Here is an 8,008-nt window from a genome sequence, read left to right as displayed (position 1 = left end):
TTTTCATAAATCCTCGAAGTGTTTTTCATTGTTTATAATTTTATAGGGCAATAACAATTTTCTAATACCAACTATAATTATCAAGTAACACAATGCAAGTTAATAAAATTACAAAGTTAATTTCTTTGGATAATTTAGAGAGAATTTAAAAAGTTTATAGTTCTAAAAAATGCGAAAGGTGAATGATTGATGTGTTGGGGTTTATGCCCTAAATCTCATGATCTTGTGTTTGTAATTGTAATATATAAATATTTATTTATTTAATAAATTATGAAATGTTTTATTTGACATTTAGTATCATTAACCCACAAACCAATAAACTAGCATCCAAGGTTATCTCCTGTCACATCCCCTCCCGGATTACCCTCTTAATCTAAAAGAGCATGTGACAACAGCATTTATCAACCCTCTTGTCGACACTTATTGCCTAACTTACATTTAAACCTACCCTATAACCCAGATATGCATTTATGACTTGATAACGACAATATTCACAACCTCATAACTTAACATATTAAACGTACTGAATAGATTAACTGAAACTTAACATTATTAAATCAACAGAGTTCCATAGCTACTATTCATATTCACAACTATGTATGGTATAAAATCCAGTGAATCCATGGCACTAAGTTTAGTCCTTATACGCACAAAACATGTGTACTAGTATTTACAGAACAAACACTTAGTCTTCCTTTAGCCTTGAGTCTTTGAGTAGCAGAGCAGCAACAAAAATAGCTTATGGGAAGTTGACCTCTACCTGGGGAAGGGAAAACATTTTTTTTTAAAAAAAATAGGGTGAGCTATTAGCCCAGTAAGTGACGTAATAAAACATAAATATCATGTTAAACTGAAAGCTAGGAAACTGAATATTGAAACTAGAAACTTGCCAAGCAAACATGTACATAAAACTTTTAAAACCATTATATCTGAAAACATAGCTGAACTGATTCCCGGTTGAGAGAGAACCCTTTCACTCGATCTCTCAATATCGGATATCCTTGTTTAAGAGAAAACCTTTTTGCTCAATTTCTCAAACATAAGCTTGGGCTAGGGTGAGAACCCTTTTGTCCAATACCTTTCAGGCAATGTTGGGAAATAACCCTCGTGGTTCAATCCTAACGAACTGATTAACTGTCATACCTACACGTAGAGCAAACTAGATCCTGACGTCAAGGATCATAATTGAAGTAGGGTACCACTGCTTATTACTGAACTGAGTGAATTATTCCGATACCTTCTCTAAATACTTCAGTATCAGAATTATAACATAACTGAAACTAGGTAGTACAACTCAAATACCTTTTCCTTGTACTTCAGTATTAAGCTGAAAATACCTTATAGGAAAACATTTTCATGCAATTGCCTTCAAGCTTGAAACTGATTGACCATGAGAGTCAGATCGATAGTATAATATATACCCACAGAAAAGACAAGCTTACTGAAAACTTGATTTCATAAAACATAGTTTTCATAAAAATATCATTTGCTAACGCATGCTCAACAACATTAAGAGCACATATGCTTTAAAACATACTACAAATACTTGTAACTTAAACATGTCATAGAATCTTCTTTTGAGAGCTACCATGGCTCAACCATTATACCCAAGCATACTTCATAAACTTTGTAACTAGAATGCATTTATAAACTTTAGGAAAATGTGTTGCTTGGAACTTCTTGTAAAATAACTAGCATAAAAGTAATAGTCAATGAAACATGGATTATTAAAACATTTATAAAACATTTATAAATTATTTATAATCACTCCCTACTCGTCTGGGCTCTTAACGGTTTGTAGGCTTCTCCTAGCTCCTCTTGGCCTGAAGCAACATAATTTCTTGTTAGATTCCTTAGAATTCTCATCAAGATGTTTCAAATAGTTTTCTTACTAGCGAGACCCTTACTAGCGGAATCAACACTAACGAAATCATCACCAAAGAGATCTTCACCAACGAGATCATCACTAGCGAGATCATCTTCTGAGCGAGACTTAGCATGAAAATCAGTCAGATTAGGCACAAAACTAGCGAGATTTTTCATTTTTAGCGAGACTTACAATCATTAGCGAGATTTAGTGTAATTTATAGCAAGACTAGATAGAAAACCAACGAGATTTGAGTGAGCAGCGAGATTTACACCAAAAATTCAGCGACATTCAGCACAAAAAGCAGCGAGATTATCATCCCGAGTAAGATTCACATCTTTCTCGTCTCGCTCTCGCTCTCTATGGTGAGCTGCTTGCTTGATCTTGCCAAGCTACTGCCTCTTTACGCACTAAATTCCTGTTTCAACTTCAAAAATTCATAACTCAAAAGTCAGAGTTCTTTGAAGGAAATCAGATCTGAGATTTCCATGAGCAACGGAACAAGATTATTCCAAATCACAATCATGAATGAACAATGCACTTACAATCGACTTCAAACAAGCGGTTATACAATTCATACAGAAATTACAGCATGAAAAACTTAAATGCACAAAGGAAAAAACCTATGAACATTTGCAGAAACGTCTCTATGCTCCGTTGTGCGACCGCTCGAAAAACAGCGACCACGAACACTCGATCTACGTGACTGCAACACAACAACGAACACAGCACGAACACTTCACGCTCGTCCTCAACGATGGCCACGAACTTCTCAGCAACACGAACGGCCTCCACAGCACCACAAACGGCCTCCAGAAAACCTCGACGGTGTTGAATTGAGTCTGACACCACCAACAAGGCTACCTTGGTATTCTCGGTGTGAAAATCTAGAAGGCGGGCTCTGTTCGGACATGGTATGAAATAGACGGATGGAGGAACCACCAATCGCATACACGACTGGGCAAGTGGGAGATGGAGGAAACCTATCACATAGGTCGATAGTCTAGCTAAAGCTATGCGATTGTTTAGCTCATCGTTTAGCTCGGTCTATCGCCTACAGACTCTACACGATCATTTCCTTAGGGCAAGTGATCATCTAGCAAAACTATGAGATCGTTTAGTAAATATTGCACGATCGTTTAGCTCGTCCAACTGTCGCTTAGTAAATCTGTATTTACTTGACGACTTCGTGGGTTTCTTTTGCGTGAGAGAGAAAACTCAAAACTTTTTTTTCAAACTTTTGAAATCTTCATTTTGAAAACAGGAAAACCATTTTTCTTTTAAACTCACAGTTACCATGATTCAATAACCACCCACTAATTTGATTATTAAGAAAAATAATTAATTATCTAACAATTAATATTATTATAAATATAAATGATAACCAATTTATCATACTATATTTATAGCCTATAGTTTTAATATTTCACCTCATGAAACATATAAACCATATTTCTTTTTCTATTCCATGGTACTTAATGCAAATTTCATTTACATCAATCCTCCACTAGATGTATCTCATAATAAAAAAACCTCTTGTCAATTTGAACATTTCAAATCAACACCAAGAATTGATTCTCAATTGAATCCATTGAGCTACCAAGGGAACCTTATGGACCTGTAGCTCGAAGCTCCAATGGTACGTGAATAACTGACTAGACTCTTTAGTCACGGGATCCATTATCCGTTAACTGTCAGGAATTCCACTAAAAACTAACAGCTGAAGTCTCCTTACCACAGATATATTACGTGTCCATCTTAACCAATCAGCGGTGCGACAACCCTTCACAGATCGCTCTAAGTACAGTTGGGTCAATAACCGTTATGCCCTTGTAGTTACATCTGTCTCCTTAAGTACCACTGATCCCTCTAATGAACATAAGTCATAGTCCTACTATGACTGAGTCTTCTCTTCCAAAGAGAAGCTGTGGTCACTATGTTCAAGCCCCGAAATTAGCCCTTAAGGGAGCAATCTTTTTACTTATCCTTGCTTCGGGAAAGAAATAAATTTCATCTTGTGGATTGAGTTCCCAACTCCCAAATCAGACAAGTCCCCAAAAAGGTAGGCATGTTGAGTTGGCAATCTGGCCACTCTCACCCATACTAATCAAAGGACCGCCCTCAAAGGTAAGAGTTCCTAAAACACTTAGGATTGAGGTCGTGTCACCTATGGTCGTTTAAGTGAGATGCAAGTCTCTAGTATCAACGATACATAGTCTAGTCATCTCATGGTCCAGGTCTTATCAAACTCTTTGTATGGGACACCCCCACTCACACGTCTTCACATGAATGGTCAGGATCAACCATCTGTAGTAGTTTACAACACTTGTAAACCTCTACAAAGCGGATCGTATCCGTAGTGTCGCCAGGATCAGGTATCCCACGTTAATCCTTATACTACATTCCTATTTAGGTTATCACTTAAGGAATGATTCACTTGTATATCACATATACATGCTTAAGTTCACATAAGATAACCAAGAAGTTTTGTTTATTGGATATGAGTAAATACCAAAATTAAATAACACTTATTTTATTCATTAAACAAGTGTATCTTTACAAAACAACGAGACTCCGGGAGAATTAGGACATCAATCCCAACTCTTTTCAAGAAACTTTCTTCTACAAACTTGTTTAGAATTGAGTTAACTTCCTTATCTTAAAATTTCAGCCTTAAACTCCTTGTAATTTAGCCTGGAGCTTCCAATCTTCACCCCTAGTCTTGATCAATCCGAGAATCTGGCCTTTCTGCAATTTCTTTACTTTTCGTCCTTCTTTCTATGAGATCTTCCTCCAGAAACCCAACCTCAGAAACTAGATTCTCCTAGCTTTCAAATGGCACTGATCTTACTTAATTCGCTATAATCATTTGCCAAAACCGAGCTTCTGAAGTTCATCTTCCTTTTATACTTCCGGCCGCTTCTCATGAATGAATATCAAACCGCCACCTCACCCAGCAATATCTTAATGCTTTTCAGCCAAGTTCCATTAAGAAATTTCTTTATTCTTTTTTTTTTTCTTTCCTTCATTCGTAATTCCCTGTAATTAAACCATAGATTTCCACTTATCAATTAATGAACATAATATCCTCATGGCTAAACATACTTATATGGAAAATGTAGAATTCGTGATTTACATCTTCTGCAGCTTAAACATGTATGTAGAGACATATAGGTAGATCATGTTTAAGTGATAACCTAAATGGTCTGTAGTATATGGATAAGATTGGGTACCTTATTCTAGTAACACTGCGAATATGACTTGTTTTATAGATGTTACAACTGTTGTAAAGTGCTACAAATGATATGATCTTGATCATTCATGTAGAGACATATGAGCGGGGGTGTTCTATACAAAGGAGTTTGTATAAGATTAGACCACAAAATAACTAGTCTCATTATATAACGTCATTAATAATAGAGATATACATTTCACCAAGATGACTTGAATCCTGAGTGAGTTGTGAACTCCTGCCTATGAAAACGGTCCTTTGATTTGTATGAGTGAGAGTGGTTAGATCGCCGACTCAATAAGCCTACAATTCTGAGAATTCGTCTTATTAGGGAGTTGGGAACACAACTACACAAGACGAAATTCACTCATTCTCTAATGTTTGGGTAAGTAAATAAATTGTTTCCTTAAGGGATGATTCTGGGGCTTGAACAATGTGACATCATACCCTCTTTTGGCCCAAGAGGGCTTTGGTCATAGTTGAACTATAACTTAATTGTTCATTAGAGGGATCAGTGGTACTTAAGGAGTTAGGTGTAACTATAGGGGCAAAACGGTAATTTTGGCCCAACTGTACTTACGAGTAATTTGTGAAGGGCCATCGCATTGTTGACTGATTATATCCAATGGACAAAGAAATATATCTATAGTGCAAAGAGTGCTTCTATCGATCTTTAGTGGAGTAATCGACAATTAATGGATGTTAAATAATTTAACTAAAGGAGTTTAATTAATTATTCAAGTACCACTGGAGCTTAATTTACAAGTCATAAGGTCTCATCTATAGCTCAACAAGGATTATTGAGAATTAATTTTGGATTAATTTAAAATTTTCAAATTAATTGAGGGAATTAATTATATGTAATATAATTAATTTAAATTAATTATATATGATATAATTAATATAATGTATTCAATACATTATAATATAAAGTTTATTTAGATAGGAATTAAAAATTTGAATATGATTCAAATACTAATTGAATAAGATTCATATAATTGAATTTAGTATAGATGTGATTTATATTAAATATCATGCATTATTGAGAGAATTAAAACTATAGGTTATATTGTATTTGATACAATATAAAAACTATAGGTTATGTATTATATGATATAACATATAGTTATATATACATATAATAAGTTAGTTGTGTGTGTGTGTGTATATAATATATATATATATATATAATATATATATATATATATAATTAAATTAAATTCTTTTTATTTATTTTTAAATTTCAAAATTAAGGAGGGAAAATAACTTCATTCTCCTTAAATTCTGCGAACAATCACTAACGTGTGGTGGTTTTGCAGGAAGTTTCTTTTCTCTCTTCTTCTTTTCTTTAGGGTTTGTTTGGGCTAAAATAGGTGTTGTGAATTCTATCTTACTCAGAACAAATAAAATTTATAATACTCTAACTACAACTAAAACTAGCACATAACAATAGTAGAGTAAGAAGTCAATCCCAAGAAAACATCTATTAATTGGCCAAAATAGGCTAACTGAATTCCAAAATACAAAAGATTAAACAGGGGAATTGTTTGTTTTTAAGAACAAAAAACGACTAAATGAAAAGCAAGATTTGATATAAGAAATCTAGTAATGAGAGAAATAAGAGAGTTTATGAGATAAGATTCAATGGAAAATGAAATCTTGGGGATTTTATGTAAACTAGGCAATTCTATCATTAACTTAACAGAGAATCATGCAATTAGATTATTCAATAGTTCATTAAGGATAAATCCCTATTGCTCTAATTAACTAATTTAACAATTAACCCTAATCTAGGTCTTAATTGTTTCCTAAAGACATTTCACAATTAATCCCTAAATTGCATTAAACTCATGGGTTTTCTTAACTATGCCAAATTTTGAAATCAAAAGACTGGAAATTCAAGATTGATTGTATGAATGTTCTGAATTAATATGTTCTTTAAAGAAAAGAGGAAAAGAAGTCCATATTTTCTAACAAGATCATTAATTAATTCAATCCTAATTACAAATTTGTTATAGAACTATGTAAGTTTTGCATACAAAAATTGATTAGTCTTGAGTTGTCAATTCATTCTTAATTAATTTTATTTGAAATCTCATCAAGAACATTCAAAAGAAAGTAACTACATAAAAGAAATTCAAAGAAAAGTCTCAAGAAAGTGTCAATCTATATAATTCCCCAACAAAAAGAATTACCTACTCATGGATGGTGAAATTTTTCAAGAAATCCACTAACAGTTGTATAATTGGTACAATAATTGAATACAAATTGACAAAATCCATTGATAGTTGCATAATTGGTACAATAATTAAATATAAAAAGCAACCACAATGTCCAATATTAACAGAGATTTAGGAAAAACTCACTTTAAGACTGAAATTTCATAATTTGGACGGTTGATGAACCTTTGTCTTCTAGCGTTGCGCAACGCTCCGGCTGGGGTAGATTTGTAATTCTTTGGCCTTCTTTCCCCTTTTGTGCAATTTAGCTCCTATCTTGATCGTTTTATCATCTTTTCGTCCCAACGCTTCATTCAACCTCTTGTATACTCGAGACCTACAAAATCATCATAGGATTGACTACAACCTGACTACTCTGCTCAACGAGCTGTAGACTTTCCAATCCTTGTTGAAAAGCAAGGAGAAGAAGGGTGAAGCAAATGTTGCTTTATCATCCAAAAAGTTCCATGAAGGTTCAATCTCTGGAACTAAGTCTGCACCTTCTTCCTCCGGTACTAAAAAGTAGAAAAAGAAAAAGGGTGGAAAGAGGAAGGCTGCTACTAACCCAGAAGTTGTTGTTCAAAGGGGTAGGCAACCAGTGAGGGTTGACAAAGGAAAGTATTTCCATTGCAACCAAGACGGTCACTGGAAGAGAAACTGCCTCAGATATTTGGCATCTCTTATTGTAGC

Source organism: Benincasa hispida, chromosome 1 (genome assembly GCF_009727055.1).
Source record: "Benincasa hispida cultivar B227 chromosome 1, ASM972705v1, whole genome shotgun sequence".
NCBI lineage: Eukaryota > Viridiplantae > Streptophyta > Magnoliopsida > Cucurbitales > Cucurbitaceae > Benincasa > Benincasa hispida.
This window is presented reverse-complemented; position numbering follows the sequence as displayed.